We start from the raw sequence: 27,361 nt of genomic DNA on the forward strand, positions 1-27,361 counted from the left end.
AAGCCGGGTATCGGCTTCCTACGCTGGAAGAAAATGAAAAAGAGCCAAACACGCCTCGCGCGGCCGAAGAATCCTCCAAACTAAACTCGCAACAGCTCCGAAACTATCAAAACAATCAAACTGAAAATTTTACTGGATTATCTATAAACATTTTTCCCCACATCACTTTAATATTTTTTTCGAAACATGAATGCTTTCATTTTTAAAAATTAAATACTTATTTACTGCCAAAATTTTTTGTGATTACGCAGAGTAAATTACAACATCGAGGAAAAAATTTTGTTTGCAATTGTAAGTGGGGGACACTAGCATATGAAATAAGGAAGAAGCCTCAAATTTTATTTATATACCCCTTTTGACGCATTCAACCCCATGCTTTTATTTTTACAGAGAGTTGAAGTGGGAATAATGTTTCAGTGGGTAACACTACCGACATATGTCTTCGGAACGCACTTCTTTTTGTTATTATACATCTCAAAATTTATAATTTCATACACAATGTTTATAAAAACGAATTCTTACTTACCTCATTTAATCTATTACAAACCTCTTGTAATATACGTGTATTAGTAGAAGAACCAACGTAACATGCAAACCTTAGGTAAACAGTGGTAGAGAATTGTTTGGAATAACTGTAATGCTATGCATATACTGACAATGTAAGAAACTTTCAATTTTATTAATTGTTTGCATAAGAATTAATAATTTTAAAAAATCATAGAATAGGCCTTTATAGACTGAAAACCTTTCACGTAGTTTCAAGTCGCGTACATAAAAGTTTTTTAATATATATAATTACCAAATATTGTTGAATATATTTAACATTTTTATACATGTTACAACACACATATAATAACAAACCTATATAGTATATAAAAAGACAAACGCCAAATTTTAGCATTTTGTATTTCTTTTCTCTGTGTGAATAAAATAACAGTTCTTAACGTAGTTGCTAATACTGTACTATATTTCTAAAAAAAAAATTACGAAAACCCCTGACATCGTCACCATAACAATGATAAATTTGCAAAATAATTAAGGCACATTTTTTAATGCTAAGAAACACACTCTTAAGAGAAATGTTTTAAACTTATGTTGGGATGTAACTAATATCTTAAAAGCATTGTGAAACCGTTACTTTGAGGGAAACCTTAATATACCGAACACCATACCATCCTTTAATCGAGTACGATTTTCGCTTCTTAAGACCCATTTGTCTTCAAAATGCACTGTACTGTGTAAGTAATAAATCAGTCTTAAAATCAGTTAATTATTTTATCTTCCTATTTCGTATTCTAATTGAGATAAATATCAGATAAGCATGTGTTACTTGTATCACGACATCAAGGTATTATTTATCAGTAATTAATATTTCATTTTATTTTTTTGTTAACTAATGTGCATAGGGCAGTGCACTAGACATCACTACCTGTGTGTAGTGTTGCGTTACACTTTTTAACGCATTAGAGTTTACATAAAATGATAAATTCAAAATTTCGTTTAAAAGTATAAATATCAGCGATCAATTTAATTAATGTCCAGTATAACTCAGTCAGTAAAACATTCGGAAATATGTATAGGACCTGTTAACCTAAATATTTGTAAACAGTTAAACTGAACTAAGATGTGTTAGAGTGGTTTTTTCTCTGTCCGTATATTAGAGGTATGGAACATCAATAAATATAGTTTAAAAAACTAAAGAAACATGCTTTTAAAGATTATCAAACTAAAAAGTTAAAAATAATTTTAAAATTTAATTTATGACAATAGTATATAAGCAATACTAGTATAAATGAGAAAAAAAACTTGAGGCACTTTGTGCCATATTTTTTGTATATTAAGCGCCCCATGCTTTTTTCTCATTTATACTAGTATTGCTTATATACTATTGTCATAAATTAAATTTTAAAATTATTTTTAACTTTTTAGTTTGATAATCTTTAAAAGCATGTTTCTTTAGTTTTTTAAACTATATTTATTTTTAACTTTTTAGTTTGATATTTTTTAAAAGCATGTTTTTTTAGTTTTTTAAACTATATTTATGTATAATTATCATAGGGAAATGAGTTACCGACACTACCTATTACCATCTGAGATAACTATTTGGAGTTGCAACGTCACAAAGAAATGGTCAAGTCTCTCCGAATCATTTACAGTTAGATGTATGGATATAATCTTAGAATTTACCAGAAAAAAAAACATTTTTTTTCCGGCGTGGCCGGGAGTTAGAACCCACGATTGCTGAATACGAAAGCTGACGTCTCAGAAGTCGCGCGCCTTAGACCGCTCGGCTGACGAACATGATGAAATTGGTGGGACATTTTACAGTGATAAGCCACTCACTCTTAGTCGAAAGAGTTACAGACGGACAGACAAACAAACATACAGGTGAAGCTAATATAAAGCATGTAATAAAATACGCATCTGTCGCCCATTTACTTTAAATACAGAATTATAAACTACATATTGTGAAAACATTCTGCAGCAGTTTTTGCTGAACGGAAAAACACGGATGAGAAGACAGACGAAATGTGTTTGGTAAGTGATTTTTCGTCAAATGAAATGGAACAGGACAGTGCTTATCAGAGTGTAATTACAGAACTACTTTTGTACAAGGAAATGTATTTTACAAAGACATTTCAAGAGAAATCACCTTTAAATGAAATAGATCTTGCTGACATGGAAGAAATAGACTTAGATTTAGAGGCCAGGCCCCTTTCAAGTGACGAAATTTCTTTTGAAGGGCTGAAATATGTTTCTGGCTATATAGCTCACCGTTTCAGAAATAAATATCCTGACCTTGGCACTACGGATTTCAATTCGGAGGACGATAGCTGGATACATGTACAATCAAAGGGTAACTTAAAATGTCCCACTAATGAATTTTTTGAATTAATAAAGATCGCTGAAATGTGTTTTGATAATATTCATGGCAACAATTTGTGCCAAAAAGAGCGGATTTTTGAATCACTGACTAAAATTATTTGCGGAACTACTGAAAATAAATATCCAGAAGAAGTTATATACTGTTTTGTCAGGACAAGAACGTATATGCGTATCAAGTATTTGAACATGAAATATTTTAACGAACAAGACCAAAAACGCAAAGAAAGAAATAAGATGAGGAAAACTACCCTCTAAGATTTTTCAGTGTGATAGTGTCCACTTTCCTTCACCATATATGTATGTTCATAATTTATTTACGATGTTTTTTAATTACTATATTTAAGAAAAGCATTTATTGTGAATATCGCAGCAATTATGTAGGGCTTAAGGTATTTATTGTATTCCAAATATTGAGTATGTCATTTTTATTGCCTTTATTAAAAATAATATATATATTAACAATGTAACAAAATTGCGATATTTTTAAATTGCTATTGCAATTTCGTTTCTTGTAAACATTATTGTAGACTTTTTCATATTGAAATTAAATTTGCTATAGGGTTGTTTGTATTTTAATTTTACAGTTATAAGATTTTTTATATGTTGTTTACTGTTTACAAACATTTGAAAAATATTTCCTTAAACATATTTCCATTTCCATGGCAATAGTCTTGTTAGCTTTTCGGGTAACTCTTCTACATTGATGATAAGATGGTGCGACATCTAAAACATATCACACCACCTTTACATAACTATAAAACTAAGAGGTGTTTTCTTTACATAATATTAAAGCACAATGTTTCCTTGTGGCGTAGGTGATTTAGAATTTCCATTTATCTAGAAAAATGGGCTTTCAGAATGTTTTTTAACACCCAGTGTTTGGGAAGGTTTTTGAAGAAAAAAATTGACTACACATTTTATTTTTTTGCAGCTGAATTCGGGCACTTGCGTGAAATATAATTAATCCGTAGGAAGCGCAATGGTTTAAAGTATTGATGTTGAAGATTTGAAAAGATTTATTGAAATAGTGTGAGAGAATGAGCGAGTTGAGTGAGAAGAGTGCGGGAGTGGCCACATGACGTCTGCGCAGTTGCGGACAAAAAATAATCCATTCCGCCTCCCCATGGCGAAGGACGAGTGAAAGAGAAAACCTGATAAACCTTCCCCTCCTCCGGGCACGATAGAACCGTATCGGCTGTGTGTTAGAGGGAGAGGGAGATAAAACCTTCGAGGTTCTGTTAATTCCTCCTAGATGGCAGGCCGCAGAGCGACCGCCAGCAACACCCTTCCCGTATGAAGGCCATCTCGCCACTGACGAGCTGGAACTAAGCTCCTGACCTCCCTACATAGTAACGGTCACCCACATAGGCATCTAGACTCTTTAGTGGTCATATGATACAAAATTCATTGTTTTCGGGCCTGTGACCGGTTTTTACCGTGCACCAATCGCCTTAACCTGTTTGGTATTATAGAAGACTTTCTCGCATGGTGGTTGGCCGGTTCTTGCACGCTCGGCTCAGGCGGAACGTGACAATTTTTTGAGCGTGCAGCCGGCGTTCATCGATTTATAAGACGTTATTACGTCAAAAAATTCTAGGATTTATTTCGTGATAGTCTGAAGTTCAAAAACGTAGGCCTATGTTTTTTTTTGTTACTGGCTCACTGTTTGTCCGAACGGATCACAGGCAAACAAAATGACGACGGCTCACAAACCAGCAGCCAAATGAACTGGTGTTATGTGCCCGACCAATGTTGAGGCTTTTGTGGTCCACCCTTGGAGGTGATCAAGACCGCAGCCGTCAATTCCTGACGGATGCCCCGGTCAAACAGGGCAGTGGCTTCTCTCGCAGACGCCCGCCAATCACAAGGAGGCAATCGCTAGGGCGGCTGTACCTTACAACCCGATGAGTAGAGACATGCAAAATACGCAGATTCATTTCGCGATAGGCTAGAATCAAAACAACTATACCTTCGTACCGCTTCTGCAATTGGCCCACATTTTATCCGGCGAACTGTGAGCCAATGGGAAACACTAAACCAAGAAAGTGCCGAATTACGGACAGCCTAGTTGAGACGTCTCACGCGTCAGTAGCCAATGAACAGGTGTCATTTCCGCGAGTATTTAAATGACTGTGGAGTCTATCCTAGAGGTCAATGAATCCGCGAATTTTACTGGTCTCTACCAATGAGGCGTTCAGATTATTTCGCGGGGTGGGGGAGGGGGTAGGGGAATACATTTCCCTAAGTATGGGCCACAGATCCTCATCACTAGGGACCGGAAAAATTCACGAGTTCTAAGACCTGTAGGATTAACTCCATAGTTCTACGTACACTCGGTCAAATGCCACCCACTCATTGGCTGCTGTCTTGTGAGACGTTCCAGCGTAGCAGCCTGTGATTCGATAAAGCTTTGGTTGGGTGTTTCTCATTGGCCCAGATTCATCTAGGTGAGTTGTGAACCAATAGCAGAGGCAGCACTGAGGTGTAACGATTTGTATTTTAGCCTATCGCGAAATGAATTCGCGAATTTTTCCGGTCTCTATCAATAAGAGAGAGAGAGAGGGAAAATGACGAATAAAGCAGTGTGTCAAGACAGCTGTAAAACTGTCTGCAGGGTTTATCGACGCCATGTTTGTTAAAATTGTGAACATCCAGCGTAAGCCTCCGCTGTGCACTTAGCCACATCTTAGCTAGGTATCAATTTTGGTTTTGCCGAAAACACAGTTGGCATCATTGCTCGATGGCATGTTTGCAACGAAACACACTAGCGCACTTTCATACGCAAAAACTTGCATACTCGCACATGTTATCATACACTCGCATACATGTATACTATACCATACTATACGCTCGTATACTTGCACATTTGTACATGAGATTCAATTTGTGTACCCCCTCAAATTTCGTATCCCTCTATCCGTGAAGTTTCACTTCTAAATCTGGAGTTCAAATGCCACGACGAATACGACAGACAGGTCCAAACCATTCGGTAGCCAATGAAATACAACGTCGCCGTGACGTCAACACGATAAAATACGCGCTCCAACGGCCCGTTAAAAGAGTATTATGTTTCTACCTACTTGGTAAATATTTATGCTGAAAAAACGAAATATCTTTTTAAGTGACCTCAACTGTTCGTAACGTTTCCTTTTAGTTCTTCGCATAGCTTACAGCTAAATTATTTTTTCTGTCCCTTATTAACATTTCTAAATCATGCTTCCTTGTATCTAAAATAAACCTAATCTCAATTAGTCTCAAAGACGACTAAATAGTAAGCTGTTATGCATCTCAACTATATAAATATAAGGAAATAAAAGATTTTATTTTGTCTACGCTGTTTTTGGCGCATCCTATAGTGTATTTTATGGACGCATTTGGCATGGAAATATTTACCGACAGCCGTGTTAGAGTTCGCCATATTAATGTTTATTGTGGTATTGTGACCGCATGCTGTTAATTTTGTCGTGCTGAAACGATGTATGACGTATAATCGGATTTGTCGTATCGGGTTCAACGTGGCATTATGACGCCAGCTTAACTTGTGTGGTAGCCCCGCACTTATTTTCGTTTATTTTATCATAAATTAAGTAAAATTTGTAAACTCGAACGACGTAACTGTTAACACTATTGAAAATCAGTGAAACTGCATTGAAAAACTGGTTGAAACCTCAGAGGGGTTAGTCTATCGATCGGATTTTTGTTATAAATTTGAAGTCTCTGGTTAGAAATTGTTTAGAAAAACAGCCAGCATAAATGTATAAATAATGCCATAATGAAGTGAGCATGTAATTAACGTCAAACTTCTACACAGACTGTAAAACATGATAGGGTCGTTCTCATATTCACTTCAATTACTAACATTTAACATCAGAAAAAATTCCATTCACATCCACAGTCAAACTTCTTAACTTCACGATTAAAACTGTTCCTATCAAATTTGTGATTAAGCATTTTTGGCAGATTTTATGTGGTTTTTTTTTCTTTTCCTGATTTGTGGAGTTTTTATAGATTCATATTATATTAAATAAGTTTTCAAATGCTTAAATAAAATTATTGACGTGCTTTCAATAATTTACGCTATTGCAAGGTTGAGGGACGAATAATTGCCTAGTTTGTTAAAATTCATTTAAAAAAAATTCATGTCTGCTTCGGTAGGTGTAAATAAAAAAAAAGAGAGAGAAAGGTAGGCCTACACAAGGAAACCTTAATGTTTTTAGTCTACTTATTCTGTAATTTTTTAAACAAAACAAAAATTGCTGAAACCATTCTCACATATTTGCCTGGACTGAACAAGGATTTTTATTTAAGGCAAAGACTTTCCTTTTAAGTACGAAAGTAATGATAATATTGCAGTTATAACGTCATATGGTTACAGTGATCTACCCCGTCTGTCCGTCCTGCATCCTTTCATCCGCCAATCAGCCGATAGATTCATAAGAATCTGCTCGTCTGTCATTATATATATATATATATATATATATATATATATATATATCCCCAATTTGGCATCTGCCAACTAGTTGTATTCTAGATTTTAAGATGGAGGAGTTGGTCATGGTGATGCGGTGGCTGGCAAATCCCCGAACACATCACACGGCGCATGCGACCCTCTCCCTGCATGGCTGAAGGCACATGTAGGGACGACGTAAGACTGCCATACTGGAAAACTACCATAACGGAAAAAAATTCCCGCCTGGCCTCCTCCGAAAAAGGAGGAAAAGTTACCATAACGGAAAACTGCCATAGGTTTTCAAACGACGGGGCGGAATTCTGTCGTATTTTTTCCTTGTGCACTCCGTGTATTATGGTAGTTTTCCAGTATGGCAGTCTTCCGCGCCCCCGGCGCGTGTACCCCTGCCTGGGACGCACCTAGAGTCTATCCTAACCCGGTACCCTCCCCAAACGAAGACGCTTGGTTTTAGCTTTGAATATATATACTGTATAGAAGTCGCGAGTGGATAGGATTTACTCTACGTTTTTCAGGAGCGTATGAGGAGCAGCTTGGGAACTTCACCGCTGCAGTGCGCTGCCGTAACGCCCTGTATCGTCTTAGTTGTTATTTACACATTAGAGCGCAGAACTGTCGCCCGCTGTCATTCCCCGCACCCCCCACCGATCATTCACTGCAGCTCAAGGTTGTTCAACAGGAGGGGGAAGGAGTGTTTGAAGAGTTCGACACTTCTCCGCTAGGGACCACCACAAGTCGATGCCCTAGAGATGGTGGCGATTGCGGCGGTGAATTAACCAACTAACTCAAAACCGTATTAGAAATTTTAACCTGGGCTGGCGACTTCTATACAGTATATATATTCAAAGGTTTTTGTTTGGTTGAGGGGGAGGGGATTTTTTTTTTTTTTTTTAAATGAAATTTCCACGTCTGTGATTGGCGGAGGGTTTGCGGTTCCTCCGCGCCGCGACCGGAGATTGTCGGGTATCGATCCCGGTTCCTGTGTCGGTGCGGCGGGCCCGGGAGTTCTGGGAAGTGCGGCCTCTATTGTCGCCGTCGGTGACAAAGGGTGGAGGGAGGAGGGAGCCACAGCCACAACCCCAAGACGTCGAAAACCGCTAACCCCTCCCTCCCCATAACCCAGTCAACCCTAGCGGCCACCACCACAGAACAAGGAGGGAGACGTATAGTAGAAGCAAGCTGGCTTGCAGCCCGGCGGAAAACGATGAAAGTCGCCCCCGAAACAAACAAGTGCCACCAACAGATCTGCGGACAGCAATGTCTCAAATTCCCGCTCTTTTGCTTAGCAGTTTTTTTTCTACTCTGTCCAACTCTTCTTCCGGAACCATCTTTCTGTTTCCCGTAACCAACCTGCTTTGTTATTAATGCGTGAAACTTTTGCATCCCGCATGTAAGACCCCCAAAGTTTTCCCTGTGTCTATGCAGGTTTTACCTGGGCCCAGCTTATCTAGTATTAGTCTAGAATAGTCAGTGTGGGAGTTAGTCACGGCGCAAATCGCAGCCAATGTTGGCCAATCCCCCTCCTAGCACATTATGCATGCTATCCCTCCTGCATGGCTAATACCCTGCATGATTAGAGCGTATAGGCTTCGGCCTGAGACGCACTTAGAGTCTTTCCCTAACCCAGACCCCTCCCGCACACTCATAGCTTTAAGTTATGATAGGGGGGAAAAAACGACGTAGAAGTGAGACTCTTACAGTGGAAACTGGAACCTCGTATCGCGCGACGTGTGACGCTACCTGTTGGGTGTGTCCGTAACTACTAGCAACAACAACAACTCTGGATAGAGGTTCAAATATAAAGTTTTAGGTTAGTAATACTAATTTTTATTCTTGACTAATTGAGCAGTAAAACTGATTTAACTGTGCGAAAATCTTTTTTTTTTTTTTTTTTTTTTTTTTCAGTTTAAATCAGTACGACTTTCGATCTATTGTGTCTCGGTCAAACGACTTTATGTATATTGAGTGTAAACGACTTCCGGTCTATTGCCTCTCGGTCAAACAATTTTTTTTATAGCCTTTCTCTCAAACGACCTTCGGTCTTTACCTCTCGGTCAAAGGAATTTACGTCTTTCGGCCTATTGCCTCTTAGTCGAACGACTTTACGTATTTCGGCCTATTGCCTCTCGGTAAAACGAGTTTTTTTTTCTATCGCCTGTCCATCAAACAACTTCACGTCTTTCGGCCTATTGCCTCTTAGTCGAACGACTTTCGGTCTTTGCCTATCGATCAAACTACTTTACGTCTTTCGGCCAATTGCCTCTCAGTCAAACGAGATTTTTTTCTATCGCCTGTCCGTCAAATGACTTCGCGTCTTTCGGCCTATTGCCTCTTAGTCGAACGACTTTATGTCTGTAGCCTGTCAGTCAAACGACTTTCGGTCTTTGCCTATCGGTCAAACGACTTTACGTCTTTCGGCCTATTGCCTCTTAGTCGAACGACTTTATGTCTGTAGCCTGTCTGTCAAACGACTTTCGGTCTTTGCCTATCGGTCAAACGACTTTCGGTCTTTGCCTATCGGTCAAACGACTTCACGTCTTTCGGCCAATTGCCTCTCGGTCAAACGAGTTTTTTTTTCTATCGCCTGTCTGTCAAACAACTTCACGTCTTTCGGCCAATTGCCTCTCGGTCAAACGAGTTTTTTTTCTATCGCCTGTCCGTCAAACGCCTCGCCGTCGCGGGCCCGGCTCGGGCCCCGTAGACCCCAGGCGAGACGGGCCCCGGTGCCGACTTCTGCCCCTCTGGCCCGTCCCGGGACATCGATCCACGAGCACCTCTTGTAGCCGGAGGGGGGTGTCTCTCCCCTCCGCCCTCGGCCGGGCTGTTTGACACGCTTCCCGCCTGTTGAGGCGACCGCAGTCCCTCCCCATGCCCTGCTGCAGGTGGCAGCACCGTCCAGGTAAACAACACCTTGCCCGTCGAGCAGGTCGTCATATTAACAATCCATAGAGACCGGAAAAATTCGCGTATTACCTTCGGGACAGGCTGGAATCCAAACTCGTTTAGCTTAATGCTGCGCCAGTGATTGCTAGGGACCTGAAATATTCGCGGGTTCACTGACCTGTAGGATGAACTCCATAGTTCTACGTACACTAGGTCAAATGCCACCCCACTCATTGGCTGCTGTCTTGTGAGACCTCCCAGCGTAGCAGCCTGTGATTCGATAAAGCTTTGGTTGGGTGTTTCTCATTGGCCCAGATTCATCCAGGTGAGTTGTGAGCCAATAGCAGAGGCAGCACTGAGGTATAACGATTTGTATTTTAGCCTATCGCAAAATGAATTCGCGAAATTTTCCGGTTTCTAGTGATTGGACCGCAATTTACCTGAAGGACTCTGAGCCAATGGCAAACACTCAACAAAAGAAGTATCGAATCATAAGAATCGCAGTAAACAGGTGTCCCGAGTCGGTAGCCAATGACCAGGTGATAGTTGCCCGAGTACATAGAGAATCGTGGAGTCTATCCTAGTGGTCATTGAAACCGCGGATTTTTTCCAGTCCCTAACAATAACTATTCACCACTAACGATAACAAAAATAGCTATGATCTCTAAAAATAACCCTTGAATTAAAGATGCCATGTGTCTGCTCTTATCTTCCCCCTTTAGTAGTCGTCTCCGCACGCCATGTTGTTACAGCCCTTGTATAGTTAAAGAAAGAAAAACTGCACATGAATTTATTTATCAAAGTTCTGGAAGCTGCCTTATATGTGCTGCACAGTAACTGGGACGCAAGGGAGAATCCATTTAACAATTTAGTTAGTTCTCACAACAGGAACTAGGAAGGTGGATCGTATTCTAAGTGAAAAAAACAAAATCTGGTTTGCTTATCTTCTACCTGTTTTTTTATATTGTTGATTAAGATTTGTTATGTTTTCTTTGGATATTCCTTGAAATTACGAAATTTCACAATGACAGAATGAATTATGAGGAGGGCCCGGGCCGCTAGTAAATATCAATTAGAACTATCTGATACATCTTACAAATTTTAACAATCCTATTTTCACCGAAATAAATCTAACATTAATAAATTTAATTGATTTAAAACATTAGTTGTTCTGGTTGGTATCCTCGACATTGCTATTATTTAAGTGCTATATAATAATCATGATGTTAAAATTAACATGTTCATCACACCACGGAATTAGTTTATGCCATAATGATATTAATACAATGAACGATAGGGGTTGTGAATGGATATCGCATATCGTATATCCTAGATCGTAGGTAACATTATGGGAGGAATTATTACTCAAGCTGAATGATTTAAAGATTTTTCATCTTACAATGACGCTGACATATATATTCATGCTATATCCGTCTATTTATTTAAAACAGCTCACTTTATACAGCAACTTTTTTCACGATTAATTCTGCATGAAAGATGTGACAAGTCGAAGGGTGTGGGCCCGTCTGCGTCCGTAATGAGTGCATTAAGGCCCGTCTACGTCCGTAATGAGTGCATTAAGGCCCAGTCGACGTCCGTAATGAGTACATTAATACCCAGTCGACGTCTGTAATGAGTGCATTAAGGCCCGTCTACGTCCGTAATGAGTGCATTAAGGCCCGTCTACGTCTGTAATGAGTGCATTAAGGCCCAGTCTACGTCCGTAATGAGTACATTAATACCCAGTCTACGTCTGTAATGAGTGCATTAAGGCCCGTCTACGTCCATAATGAGTGCATTAAGGCCTAGTCGACGTCCGTAATGAGTACATTAATACCCAGTCTACGTCTGTAATGAGTGCATTAAGGCCCGTCTACGTCTGTAATGAGTGCATTAAGGCCCAGTCGACGTCCGTAATGAGTACATTAATACCCAGTCTACATCTGTAATGAGTGCATTAAGGCCCGTCTACGTCTGTAATGAGTGCATTAAGGCCAAGTCTACGTCCGTAATGAGTACATTAATACCCAGTCTACGTCTGTAATGAGTGCATTAAGGCCCGTCTACGTCTGTAATGAGTGCATTAAGGCCCAGTCTACGTCCGTAATGAGTACATTAATACCCAGTCTACGTCTGTAATGAGTGCATTAAGGCCCGTCTACGTCCGTAATGAGTGCATTAAGGCCCGTCTACGTCTGTAATGAGTGCATTAAGGCCCGTCTACGTCTGTAATGAGGGCATTAAGGCCCAGTTGACGTCCGTAATGAGTACATTAATACCCAGTCTACGTCTGTAATGAGTGCATTAAGGCCCGTCTACGTCCGTAATGAGTGCATTAAGTCCCGTCTACGTCTGTAATGAGTGCATTAAGGCCTAGTCGACGTCCGTAATGAGTGCATTAAGGCCCGTCTACGTCTGTAATAAGTGAATTAAGGCCCGTCTACGTCTGTAATGAGTGCATTAAGGCCCAGTCGACGTCCGTAATGAGTACATTACTACCCAGTCTACGTCTGTAATGAGTGCATTAAGGCCCGTCTACGTCTGTAATGAGTGCATTAAGGCCCAGTCTACGTCCGTAATGAGTACATTAATACCCAGTCTACGTCTGTAATGAGTGCATTAAGGCCCGTCTACGTCTGTAATGAGTGCATTAAGGCCCAGTCTACGTCCGTAATGAGTACATTAATACCCAGTCTACGTCTGTAATGAGTGCATTAAGGCCCACCTACGTCTGTAATGAGTGCATTAAGGCCCAGTCTACGTCCGTAATGAGTACATTAATACCCAGTCTACGTCTGTAATGAGTGCATTAAGGCCCGTCTACGTCCGTAATGAGTGCATTAAGGCCCGTCTACGTCTGTAATGATTGCATTAAGGCCCGTCTACGTCTGTAATGAGTGCATTAAGGCCCAGTCTACGTCCGTAATGAGTACATTAATACCCAGTCTACGTCCGTAATGAGTGCATTAAGGCCCGTCTACGTCTGTAATGAGTGCATTAAGGCCTAGTCGACGTCCGTAATGAGTACATTAATACCCAGTCTACGTCTGTAATGAGTGCATTAAGGCCCGTCTACGTCTGTAATGAGTGCATTAAGGCCCAATCGACGTCCGTAATGAGTACATTAATACCCAGTCTACGTCCGTAATGAGTACATTAATACCCAGTCTACGTCTGTAATGAGTGCATTAAGGCCCGTCTACGTCTGTAATGAGTGCATTAAGGCCCAGTCTACGTCCGTAATGAGTACATTAATACCCAGTCTACGTCTGTAATGAGTGCATTAAGGCCCGTCTACGTCTGTAATGAGTGCATTAAGGCCCAGTCTACGTCCGTAATGAGTACATTAATACCCAGTCTACGTCTGTAATGAGTGCATTAAGGCCCGTCTACGTCCGTAATGAGTGCATTAAGGCCCGTCTACGTCTGTAATGAGTGCATTAAGGCCCGTCTACGTCTGTAATGAGTGCATTAAGGCCCGTCTACATCTGTAATGAGTGCATTAAGGCCCGTCTACGTCCGTAATGAGTGCATTATGGCCCGTCTACGTCCGTAATGAGTGCATTAAGGCCCGTCTACGTCTGTAATGAGTGCATTAAGGCCCGTCTACGTCTGTAATGAGTGCATTAAGGCCCAGTCGACGTCCGTAATGAGTACATTAATACCCAGTCTACGTCTGTAATGAGTGCATTAAGGCCCGTCTACGTCTGTAATGAGTGCATTAAGGCCCAGTCTACGTCCGTAATGAGTACATTAATACCCAGTCTACGTCTGTAATGAGTGCATTAAGGCCCAGTCTACGTCCGTAATGAGTACATTAATACCCAGTCTACGTCTGTAATGAGTGCATTAAGGCCCGTCTACGTCCGTAATGAGTGCATTAAGGCCCAATCGACGTCCGTAATGAGTGCATTAAGGCCCAGTCGACGTCCGTAATGAGTGCATTAAGGCCGTCCACGTCCGTAATAAGTGAATTAAGGCCCGTCTACGTCCGTAATGAGTACATTAAGGTCCGTCTACGTCTGTAATGAGTGCATTAAGGCCCAGTCTACGTCCGTAATGAGTACATTAATACCCAGTCTACGTCCGTAATGAGTGCATTAAGGCCCGTCTACGACAGCCCGAACCTGTGGGTGGTCCGTGTGTCCTTATCCTAGTGCGAATAACTAGTCACATTGTCTCACGGGAAACTGCCCTGTCTACAGTTGCGATGTCCGATGTTCGAAGCTACTGATTTCTAAGGTAGTCTCTAGAGAGCAGTAAACATAGAGGGCCAAAATTAATGTTTTTCGATAGTTTTTTTTATTTTATTGTTTTCATGCAGCATTGTAAAATGAGCACGCAGTTAAGTTCTAAATACCCATTTAACTTTCGAAAGTTGTGGGAGTTCAGTAATATTTATTTATTCCGTAGGCGAGGCAAAGATAAATGCTGAAAAGAAATGAATTTCTAAGCAGACTGAAAAAAAAAATGCATTCGTGTGTTAGGCTTTTCAAAAAAGCGCCGGTCGCAGACGGCTTCCTACCACAACGGCCGTTATTTTACGTTTGCATATTTTTTTGAAAAGGGGAACAGGAAACAGCGAATGATCACGTCACGAGTGTTCTTCTTCTTCTTCTTCTTCTTCTTCTTCTTCTTCTAAGCCACGATCGCAGGTTTGGGAAAAAAAAAAGGGTTCAAGCTGACCCGTGTGTTTCGGGAACATCGCCCACACAGCCAAGTGAAATTCCGAGGGTCACGCGAAGCAAATTCGGCGATCAGCGCCCGTCGGACACACAGGACAGAGCAGTTTAGGACAAGGGGGGGGGGGGTGCTCTCAGTCGTGCGCGACCCGACTCGAGAGTGGTGTTCAATTCAATTCAAGAGTTTTTATTCGCATATAGATAGGGACCGGAAAAATTCGCGAGTTCAAAGACCTGTAGGATGAACTCCCATTGTTCTACGTACACTCGGTCAAATGCCACCCACTCATTGGCCGCTGTCTTGTGAGACGTTCCAGCGTAGCAGCCTGTGTGTGATTCGATAAAGCTATGGTCGGGTGTTTCTCATTGGCCCAGAGTAATCCAGGTGTGTTGTGAACCAATAGCAGAGGCAGCACTGAGGTATAATGATTTGTATTTTAAGCCAATCGCGAAATGAATTCGCGAATTTTTCCGGTCTCTACATATAGAGTACACTTGACATGGTTCTGGTACAACACATAGTGACACGCCAGCACCTCTGTGCTCTTTTGTCCAAACTTACATTTGTTAGATTATAGTTTTATAATATGGATAGAAAACAATTATATATGATTTATTAGAAGGAAAAATTAAAAAAAAAACCAAGGGATTGTCTTTAAAGTCGGTTTACGGACGATAATTTTACGTGATAACGTCTTAAGAAAACATTGATGAAAAAATTGCATACTTTTTTTTTAATTTTCAAATATATTATTTACAGTTTTTTGCAAATTTAATTTAAATAATTTGCTTGAATATAATCACGAACAATTAGTTTAAAAATCCCACCTTAACCTTGTTTGGTATTACAGAAGATTTTCCTCGCACGGTAGGTTGGCCGGTTCTTGCACGCACGCTCGGCTCAGGCGGAACGTGACAATTTTTTTTTTCGTGCGTGCAAACCGGCGTTAATCGATTTGTAAGACGTTATTACGTCAAAAAAAACCTTCTTGTAGTGTGGTGTTCCAGCACGCCGGTACTGGATGCCACGCGAGAGGCAGTTCGTGTCGCGGCTCGGAGAACTCCTGCAAGCGGGGGAGGGGTGGAGTAGGGGTGGATGGTGGGAGGGGAGGACGTGACGTCAGCGTGTAGTTCGGGCGCGCCGGCCAACCAGGGGCCACCAGCACGCGCGCCCCAGAGCTTCGGTCGACCCCTCGCTGCGAAATCGCGTTATCGACTTCCCCTCTGGCCGGCGCGAATCCCGCCCGCCTCACCCCGGTCCGACAGGTGTTACGTTTTTAAAGTTTAATATGAATGTTCTTTGATGGATAGGCTACAATTTACGAGCGTCACTAAAATTCTAAAATTCCGATATCGTAGAGGAATAGTTAGGTACGTGGTGGGGAACTAGGAAATAAGGGGAATGGTTAGGTACATGGTGGGGGAACTAGGAAATTAGGGGGAATGGTTAGGTAAATGGTGGGGGGACTAGGAAATGAGGGGAATGGTTAGGTACATGGTGGGAGAACTAAGAAAGAAGGGGAATAGTTAGTTACATGGTGGGGGAACTAGGAAAGGAGGGGAATAGTTAGGTACATGGTGGGGGGACTAGGAAAGAAGAGGAATGGTTAGGTACATGGTGGGGGAACTAGGGAATGACGGGAATAGTTAGGTACATGGGGGGAACTAGGGAATGAGGGGAATAGTTAGGTACATGGGGGGAACTAAAAAATGAGGGGAATGGTTAGGTACATGGTGGGGAAACTAGGAAATGAGGGGAATGGTTAGCTACATGGGGGGAATTAGACGAGGAAATGAATAGTTAGATAAAATGGGTGAGGGTTCCTTAAACAGGGAGACCCAATAGCTAGCTGCGAACCAGTCTCTTGGGCAAGCCCGCGTGAATCTTCCTCACCTCCATTAGACGCGACGCGCAAGCACTGAACCCAAATCTGGAACATCTACCAAGGCGATGCCGAAATAATCTTAACAGACGGAGGAATGGAAGTAGTCACAGCTTTTCTGGTAAGCGACCAGGATGTATTTTCCTCAGGGGATCCTGACCTTGGTAGAACAAGCCTGGTCTATCATCACATCAACACAGGCGATGCAGAGCCGATCCGACAGGCACCACGGTGGCTGCCTCTAGCAAAACAGGAAGAAGCAGATAAGTTGATTGCGGGTATGATGGAGGGTGGTGTGACAGAACCATCAGCGAGTCCTTGGGTTGTCCCCAGCCGTTTCATTGGCGAAGAAGGATGGCCAACTGAGGTCCTGCGTGGACTACTGGAAGTTGAATGACATCACCAAAAATGGAAGGCTACCCCCTCCCACGTATCGATGACACACTTGATACACTCTCTGATACACAAGATGGTTCTCTACACTGGACCTGAAGAGTGGTTACTGGCAAGTGAAGCTACACCCAGAGGATAAGGAGGAGACTGCCATCACAACAGGTAGTGAACTGTTCCAGACCACTGTGTACCATACGGGTTATGTAGTGCTCCTGCAACGTTTTGAGAGATTGGTGGAACTTTTCCTGCGTGGCTTGACTTGGAAAACATGCCTAGTATTCCTGGACGACATTTTTGTGGTGGGTTAATACAGTGAAGCAACATTTTCGAAATCTCCAGAATGTATTCGACAGGCTTCGCCGTGCCCAACTTAAGTTAAGTCCTAAGAAGTGCTTATTGATCCAGCATTAGGTAACTTTCCAGGGGCATATTGTATCACGGGATGAAGATCCTGAGAAGATCCTGTCTGTTAAAGAATGGTCTCAATCTAAGAATAAGCATGAAGTATGGACTCGGTACGTACTATAGGAGGTTTGTTCGTGCCTGGGTTCTCGATAATCGCAAAACCATTGCATCAGCTGACCGAGGACAAGATACATTTTATATGGACTTCAGCATGTAAGACGGAAATGAACGAGTACAGCAAAGTTTTGTCTAAGCCTGAACGCAACTATCGTGTCACACGAAGAGAACTCCTGGCTTTAGCATGGTCTCTGCAACATTTCCACAAATATTTAAATGGGAAAAAATTCCTTTTACGCACTAACCATGCCGCACTTAAGAGGCCACTCCAGTGTTGCAGGGGCACTACGCAACCCGCGTTAACCTCATAAGATTCAATGCTATTTTCATTTTGCTTATAACTAATTACTAATATAGATTTCAAAATGATGCTTGCTTGATATGTAAGACAACGATGCTCTTATCAAAGCCCCTTTCTTCAAAAACGTGCATAAATTATGGTTCAAACCTAGACAATACACTTATGCATATTAGTAAAGATTAGTATAAAACCATAATTTATGCATGTTTTTGAAGAAAGGGGCTTTGATAAGAGCATCGTTGTCTTACATATCAAGCAAGCATCATTTTGAAATCTATATTAGTTAATTAGTTATAAGCAAAATGAAAATAGCATTGAATCTTATGAGGTTAACGCGGGTTGCGTAGTGCCCCTGAAACACTGGAGTGGCCTCTTAAGTGGCTACTACACTTCAAGTATACAGGAGGACAACTTGCTAGGTGGATTGCAAAGATACAGCAATATGATTGTCGGATAGAAAACAGTAAAGGCCGAATTCACAGCGATACCGATTTTCTCTCCCGGGGTTTAGTATTTTCTTCAAGTCTTTTTTTTTTTTTTTTCGCTTTTATCGGAGCCGTTCTATTATATATTAAAATTTCGGTCTTCAAATGGAATGATTCGATAGTCAACGTAGCTGCTCCGGAAATGAATTCTAGCGGCGGGCGCGGAAACTACATGTGATTCTCGTCAAGAAATGTTGTTGAAAACACGATTTGCGTATTAATTTGTCACGCTCGGCATTATTTTAAATGATTATATATTAAATTTCGTGTTGGAGTTACGTTTTATAAGTGTATTTACGGCATGAGAACACATGAATTTGATCGTTACCGAGGTTAGGTGTTAAATATATCTGGCGAGTGCTGAGGAACTCGCTCATATGTTTTTCATTAGTAACATAAATAATTATGTGGTATGATAATCATAGAAAAAAAATTGGTTGTCTGTAAAGTCGGTTTACGGACGATAGTTTAACGTGACAAACATTTATGAAATGATTGCATACTTTATTAATAAAATTGAATCATTTTTATTTTAATGATAAAATAGTAAATACTTGAAATTATACTAGTAATCAGATTTTTAAAATGCGAAAATAATTATTGCCGAAATTGTTGTTGTAATAAGCAATGAAAACCACATTAACTTTTCACTTCATTTTATAAACAGTCGATTGGAAGAGAGATAGATGCGGCGCAAGCGTACAATGAGCGTAACGGTACACAGCATAACGGAAAAATGTGCGTAACGGGACACTTTTTCGTGCGTGCAGCCGGCGTTCATCGATTTATTAGACGTTGTCACGTCAAAAACATCAATTAAAAAAAACTTGTAACTGAGTTCTGCTATGCTTTATTTGTATTCTGAATTTAAAAAGAAAGGGTCGTAACTGAAAAATAAAGAATAGAAAAATATTCATCGGTTTAATGTCCACGAAATGCCCTCAGTGAAGGTTGTGAAGCTAAGATGAGGAAACTGGAAGAAGAGGGAATCTCTTCAGTATATGGAGACGTTCTCTTAAGTCCACGTCGCGTGCATAGAGTCATCCTTGCCGGAGGAGTTTAAATTTTCAGTGCTCGTGTGTCGGCGGCGACTGAAGGAAAAGGAGGGGTAGGGAGGAATTAGGGAAGGAGTGGGGAGGAGGGAGCCTGACTCATTTATGTAGCCGTCCGTTCTCTAGGAGTAACAGAATCTTCAGTGACCCGTGCGGTCTGCCGCGAGAGAAACACTTACGTCCACTGACCTCGAGTCAGACACCCGGACAACCCGCATTCCTTCATTTCCACCTTCTTTTTTTCTTTTGACGTGATAACGTCTTATAAATCGATGGACGCCGGCTGCACGCACGAAAAAAGTGTCCCCGTAACGCACATTGTCCCGTTACGCTGTGTCCCATTACGCTCATTGTACGCTTGCGCCGCAAGTATCGCTCTTCCACTCGATTGGAACAACCATCGATTTGACTTTTTTCGAGGCACATTAAACTTGAAACACTCCCATTCGTTTCCTAATTTTCCTATCATCGTCCTATCCTTAACAGAATAACACAGATTGGAAGAAGTTAAATAGCAAACATGTATAAAAGTTATAGTTAAAATAATCTCTTCGTTAAAGTAATAAACATATTTGAATTAATGAGTGCAAATAAAAGTAAATTTATCAATTAAATTGTAGATTTAATTTCACTCCTTCTTTGTATCCATACAAAATTGTGATAATTCAATAAAAATTATTCAATTTTATTCATAAAAGTATGCAATCATTTCATCAATGTTTTGTTATGACGTTGTCACGTTAAACTATTGTCCGTAAAACGAATTTACAGACAACCAATTTTTTTTTAACTGAAACCTTCTTTATCCGCGTCCAGCGATTTTTAGTAGGTGCAAAACTTACGGGTTCGCGTCACCGACACGCTGTTGTAGCAGTAAATGAAGTTAAATTGACCGCGTTGAGTGATTTTCTTAGGTTTTCTTTATTTATTTATGAAGTGAATGTTGATTATTTGAGGATTTTAGTTCATAGGTTTTTTTTTTCTGGGTAAAACTTCATTTATTCTAATTTTAAAGTAATAAGTATTCCAGATTAGTTTTATTTTGCAAGGAACTTTTAACGTTATTGTGTGGTACATATTACGAGTATTGGCTATTTTTTTTTTTTTTTTTTGGTTATGCTTTTTCTTTTGTTTATTTATTTACGTAGTGAATTTCTTCAAATGTTGGGTTATTGATTTATGAGAAGTAATGTTGCTTATTTGTGTGTTTAAGTTCTTTTATATTTCAATGATAAAACTTAATTTCTTCTTATTTTGAAGTTATTTTTGGTAGGGGCAAAACTTATGGGTTCGCTTCACCGACATGCTAGTGATATAATACCAAAATCATTTTCTTACGTACTTTTTAAGTCTAAATGATGTCATTTTACACATTTAAAAATAAAGTTTTCAGTTCTGTGGACAGTTCCCATGACTGCCTTTTTGTGTTATTTTTCTTTCCTGAAAGTTTTGATGAGTTTTCAGGATGTGAGTGACGTGAAGGACACATATGTGGGTGTACTGTATATATATACATATATGTAATTAAAGGGAAAGTAATTATTAATGAACCGTCTTCCCTCTCGTGAATACGTGAGTCGTCCCTTTTACGTCACAGCTACAGCCATCACGTGATTACACCGTGGAAACTGACGTAAGGTTCTCTTTGATGTGGACCTTTTTTGTAGCAAGCTGGTTGGATGGTTGTGTGTACTTAGTCAGATGGACGTTCGCAATTATTTCATTTGCGAGATTCTCATCTTGTTTGCATTGTTATTTAGTATGAATTTTATAGTAAAATATATAGATTTAACATATCAGATTTTTTTCTACCGCTGTGTGAAGATGTGCATATCTACCAAATAAAAAAAAATGGTTTACGGACGATAGTTTAACGTGACAAAGTCTTAACAAAACATTGATGAAATGATTGCATACTTTTATGAATAAAATTGAATAATTTTTATATAATTATCACTATTTTGTATTGATACAAAGAACGAGTGAAATGAAATCTACAATTTAATTGATACATTTTATTTTTATTTGTACTCATTAATTCAAATATGTTTATTACTTTAACGACAAGATTATTTTAACTATAACTTTTATACATGTTTGCTATTTAACTTCTTCCAATCTGTGTTATTCTGTTAAGGATAGGACGATGATAGGTAAAGTAGGAAAGGAATGGGAGTGTTTCAAGTTTAATGTGCCTCGAAAAAGTCAAATCGATGGTTGTTCCAATCGAGTGTAAGAGAGATAAATGCGGCGCAAGCGTATAATGAGCGTAACGGGACACAACGTAACGGGACAATGTGCGTTACGGGACACTTTTTAGTGCGTGCAGCCGGCGTTCATAGATTTTTCAGACGTTGTCACGTCAAAAAACTAATAACAACATGGCGAATAAGGAAGTACGTAGCAATTTGACTTCTGCGCGAAACTCTGTCCTGTTACTTAACTTCATAGCTTAATGTTTTGGGAATAATATAATCATGTGACGTGAAATGCCATTGGCAATCAATTACATAAAAATATTTTTGGAAATATGCAGGACATTTAGTGGTATATATAATAGGGCATAGGCTATAAACACTTTCACTCCGATTCAAGAGGTTTTCAAAAGCCTCAGCGACACTTTCATTCGCCTTTAAAAAAAAAAAAAAAAAAAAAAAAAATCGAAATTCGTGGTTTTCTGATGATAAAATCCCCATATTCTTCTTGCTACGCCCCGATGACGTCATTGCTTAAATTCACCCGACCGGCTATAAATAAGTTTCACTACAAAAAGACACACAATACACTCTTTGAGTCCACGCGTTCATATAACTAACATTATCTTCAGGACGCCAATAATCAGTAACGGTAGTACGATGTCCGAACCCACTGATTTCTAAAGTTTTCACTAGATTGCTGTCTGATGTCCGACCATGCTGTTTGGTAAGTTTCCTGGCCATACTCACTTTTCTGATACAATCTGAGTTTATCTTGGTTTAGGGAAAAACCTTATTTTTTGTTAATTTGTGAATTACACACTAAAAATAGTATGAAGACAAAGGCTACATACGAATGTTTTACCCAAAACTGTATAACAGATAATTTCATGCTTCCAGTACATGCAATAAAAAAAACCGCCTTAAGGGGAGAAGGCATGTATATTTCAAATATTTTGATACCGCTTTGTAATAAAGCTTCCGTGTGAAATTATTTTGGTTTGACATGGCATAGTAGGTACTTAGCTTTGTCTACTTCTTGGAGTCATCACTTGTGAACTTGTGGAAATAGCATCTTAGTTGTAGTGCCCACGGGAAATAATAAGTAGGGACCGGAAAAATTCGTGTGTTCAAAGACTTGTAGGATGATCTCCATAGTTATACGTACACTCGGTCAAATGCCACCCACTCACTGGCTGCTGTCTTGTGGAGGTGTCCCAACGTAGCAGCCTGTGATTCGATAAAGCTTTGGTTGGGTGTTTCTCATTGGCCCAGAGTCATCCAGGTGAGTTGCGAACCAACAGCAGAGACAGCACTGAGGTATAACGATTTGTATGTTAGCCTATCGCGAAATGAATTTGCGAATTTTTACGGTCTCTAATAATAAGTTGTTCCGTCGTGGCACTTACAGAGTAGGGCCTGTTAGTAAATATGTGGTTGTAACAAGGTATAGAAAATTTGGGAGATATGATTAGTGCCTTAACAAGCTAAAAAAGAAGAATAAATGGTTTAAAATTATAATTATTAGCAAAAATATGGAAATATCCGAGAGTGCATGGCCATGCCCCTCTTAAGTTCATAAAAAAACAATTATATAAGGCCTTGTTTAGTTGAAATAAAAATGTCATTACAATAAGATATGGTTGTATCATGAATTTATTAAAATCATTTATTTAAAAACACGAATTATTGTAAGTAAAATAATTTAGCTTACTGTCCCCTTAAGGGGGAGATATATAAACCGAATGAAACTATCTCGGTTTCATCAGGTTTTAAGACATGCCAATTTGCTATCGTTTGGTTTTCAAAATAAATCTGGCTTCGTTAAAGCATCATATGTATACATATGAAATATTTTATGGGAAAGCGTACCAATGTAAATTACGGCCGATAGAAACAATATGATCTCTGAATCTATGAAGGAAAATTTTCAATCCAAGTTTTTTTTTTTTTTGAGAATGGAACAGAAATGTGCATGTAAAATTACAGATAATTGTAAATGAAAACAACTGTGCAAAATTCGCGGATTCATTCGGTCATAAGCTAGAATTCAAACGCATATACCTCTTAGATAATTTTTCTATTGGCTTACTGTTCATCTGGACGAATATCAACCAGTTATAAACCCTCAACCAAAGAAGGATCGAATCACAGACAAACCAGCTGAGACGACTTACAAGTCGGCAGCCAATGAACTTGCGTTATTTGCCCGAGTGTACAGGGGTATGTGCAGTCTATCCTGAAGGCCATCGAAACCGCGAATTTTGCAGGTCTCTACAAATTAGGGTTCGCAGTAATACTGGGTTCGGATTCCTACCGGGGCATTCATGCTTCGTATTGTTCCAGTACCTCCAGTAGTTACCGTTCCCTGAACAGCTTTCCAGTGTTGGCTGGGCCCGCTTAATAAGCATGATAAAAACAAAATATGATTACTGAATATTCGATTATTTTTGTCATGTTTTTTTTAAGGTATGTTCGAATGAAACATCAAACTAAAATATAAAATTTAGCTTCAATTTTCGTAAGAAATACTCAGGTTTTATCTCGGAAAACATGTGCTGTATAAAGGTTACAATATCTTTCTTGTGGCATAACGGACTATTTCTTGACAATTGGTTTCCTAAAGGGAATCTTTTGTTGAAAGTGCAGGGAATTTTATTTATTTTTTTCCCCCCGTGTGCGATATAAACGTGCAGTGGCGCGAGGGATTGTCCTAGAGGCCGTGGAATGCCAGGGGGGAGGGGGGTTGTTGCGCCGCAGGTTGGCAATAACACTAGGAATGTCACGGGGTCAGGAAGGCCTGGAAGGGGTTGGAAGGGGTGGTAGGGGAGGCGCCCCGCACGCACAAGGCATCACGAAGCTGTGACCTTCACAAGCTTGTGCCGTAAATTTGGTATTTCGACACTTTTTTTTTTTTTTAAATTTTACTATAATATTAAATTATTTTTGTAAATTTTATTTTTCATTATAATTTGGTTTCTTTGGGTGATTTACACTTTGTTAGGCTGGTGTACTCCCCTAAGTTAAACTTTGTGCCAGTAGTCTGAAGCACCTTTCCCAGAGACGTATCTGATATTTTGCAGATCTAATACTTTGTTGGCAGCTCGCTTAAAATTTCCCTCGCTTCCAGGCACGTCCCAGTCCTGTAACGTTACTTCACTTCATGACTAAAACTGCATACAACAGCTCTGGACGAGTTGTTACCTTTTCTCAGAGGCAAGCTGACCATAGCTTTTACTGTCACGAATACGTATTAGGTTCTCTCCTCGAAAAGCACGTTATGGATGCTTGTTCCCAGCATCGTTGCGTTTTCTCCCCCCCCCCCCCCCCTTTACTCCACCAACCCCCTCTTTCAGTTCTAAGAATTCGTCTAAGTCCAATGACCGGTCAGAGACCCCAGCAGACAGCGACCGTCTCCAAGGACGCCTTGCATAAAAAATGTGTGTGCCAAGATGGACCGCACACGATACCTAGCGGCAAACTCGCGAACCGCCCAGCCAACTTACCCTGTAGGCCGCCAGAGTGTAGCACTAGACTGCGCCCTTTTATTCCCTTGGTAAAGCAGACGCCTTGGGCGAGTCGATTCTTTTTATCTCAGACACCCCTCAACAGGTAGCGCTAAAGTCGGCCAGTGCTACCAACTTAGAGACATAAGTGAGAGTTTTTTTATGGCCCTCACTCGGGGAACTTCGGGACCTTTCGGTCCGGACTCCCAGTCACCCCCTCCACTTTTAATAGAAGACTTACTTTTAATTACGAGACGCGGTTCTCCGCGAGACACTTCGCGTCGCGACTGCAGACGGTCCGTTTGATTATCGGCGAGTCGACGAGACACTGCAAGACTTCCATCCGGCCGCAACAGACTATGTAGTCGCCTAAATAAGGGATGCTATCCCTATAATCTTTTTCAAGTAGTTTAGTCCGTCTGCGTAGTACAAGTGTAATAGTTATTTTTCTTTTAAGTTTTTTTTTTAAATTAATCAATCAACCGCGCCCAGCCGCGTAATCGCGGGATCCAGTTCCTGGCTGGCGACGCATCTGTAAACAGAAGCCAACTCCCCTGTCTGGTGAGTGACGTTCCGCGACTTTCCTCAACCTCCCCTTAACTTTTCCGGGCATTTTCTGCCCCGTATACTGTCTGTGTACAAGTTCTGATCAGTTTTGATTCGGACTGTTCCAGACAGGGTCCGAGAGCCAGACGCCGAATTGGCATTTTCATCTCCCTTCCACAACAGGACACAAGCGCCCTGGCATCATGTTCCCGCGTGATCTCCGGGAAACGAAGCCCCGACCTCCGGTGCTTCTGTATCTTTTGACCCTTTTCTGAACTTTCTTTAAATTACGCCGTCAGATGCGGTTAATTAGATAAACATAATTTCTGGACGTTAAGTATATATCCTGGGATCGTTTAAACATATTTGTATTTTTTTTATTGTTTTATGTATTTTTTAGTAAACGAAACTTTTGATAATTCCATGTACGGCCGGCCAATATTTTTTTTTGAATATACCTAAGAGCTGTTTAAGAATGTTATTAATATTGTACGTTAATATTTTCTTGTATCTGTTATAAGTTTCCTCAGTATGGAGTAATTATATTGCAGACGGAATCACACCTTGTTTTTGTTCATTTCTAATAGACTGGTGAAACCTAAAGATCCACCCAGCAAGGCAAAGATGGTAATCAGACCGTGGTTTGCTGCTACAAAAATAATAGCAGTTAGCATGGTCAGAACCTTGCTACAAGCTGTGCTCGACCGTCACGTGACCGCCCCCGCCCCCGCGCCCGTAGACAAAAACAGTGGAGGCACATAACGCCGAATGTCAAAACTGACCACAACGCCGACAGCTATAGGAAACTGCTGTGTACCATAACGCCGAGATAACAACTGAATGCATTTGTGGGTGTTTCTTAAATGTACCTTAACGCCGAAATACCACAATCAAAACCTAACCTAACCTAACCTAATCTAACCTAATCTAACCTAGCGTAATATAACCTAACCTAACCTAGCCTATCCTAGCCTAACCAAAACTAACCTAGTCTAACCTAACCTAACCTAACCTCTGTGGCAGTCCTGCAATGACATTTTTCGGCGTTGTGGTATTTCGGCGTTGTGTTGCATCCCCGAGGCGCACATATGGGCCAGTGAGGCACATTGATGTTCCAGAACTCGACAAAATTAAAAATTTCAAACCTCTTTATTATACATATTAACACTACACAGTTTTGCTTGGTTACATGAGCATTCCAGCATTCATTGCTCCTTTGCCAAAAAAAAAAAAAAATTAAAAATGGTTGTATAATTTAACTTACATATAATAAAAAAACATTACACTAAAATAAAAGGAAAAAATATCCTTTTGTGACAAGCTGAGAACGATTACGGTTATGAATTAAAAATAATAAATAAATAAAGTCTCAAAGTTTTATGGTTAGGCCTATAGACATTTTTTCCAAACTTTTTTTAAAATTCCCCACCATGAACCAAATTATCAGATACTGTTACTACAAAATTTTTTGTTACGCAATCATGAATAACCCTACAATTCTTAAAGGGGGTATATCCGAATCCAGGCCATAATTTAATATTTATATTGCTGACTTTTTG

At 40.2% G+C, this 27,361-nt stretch overlaps 1 protein-coding gene across 3 annotated transcripts in view; it reads left to right on the forward strand.

Annotated features, from left to right (window-relative positions):
* Nucleotides 1-27,361, forward strand: part of LOC134538147 (otoferlin-like) — a 171,314-nt gene that overhangs the window by 40,683 nt on the left and 103,270 nt on the right. The gene's annotated exons all lie outside the window — the stretch shown is intronic.

The sequence above is a fragment of the Bacillus rossius genome, chromosome 13 (assembly GCF_032445375.1).
Source record: "Bacillus rossius redtenbacheri isolate Brsri chromosome 13, Brsri_v3, whole genome shotgun sequence".
Taxonomy (NCBI): domain Eukaryota; kingdom Metazoa; phylum Arthropoda; class Insecta; order Phasmatodea; family Bacillidae; genus Bacillus; species Bacillus rossius.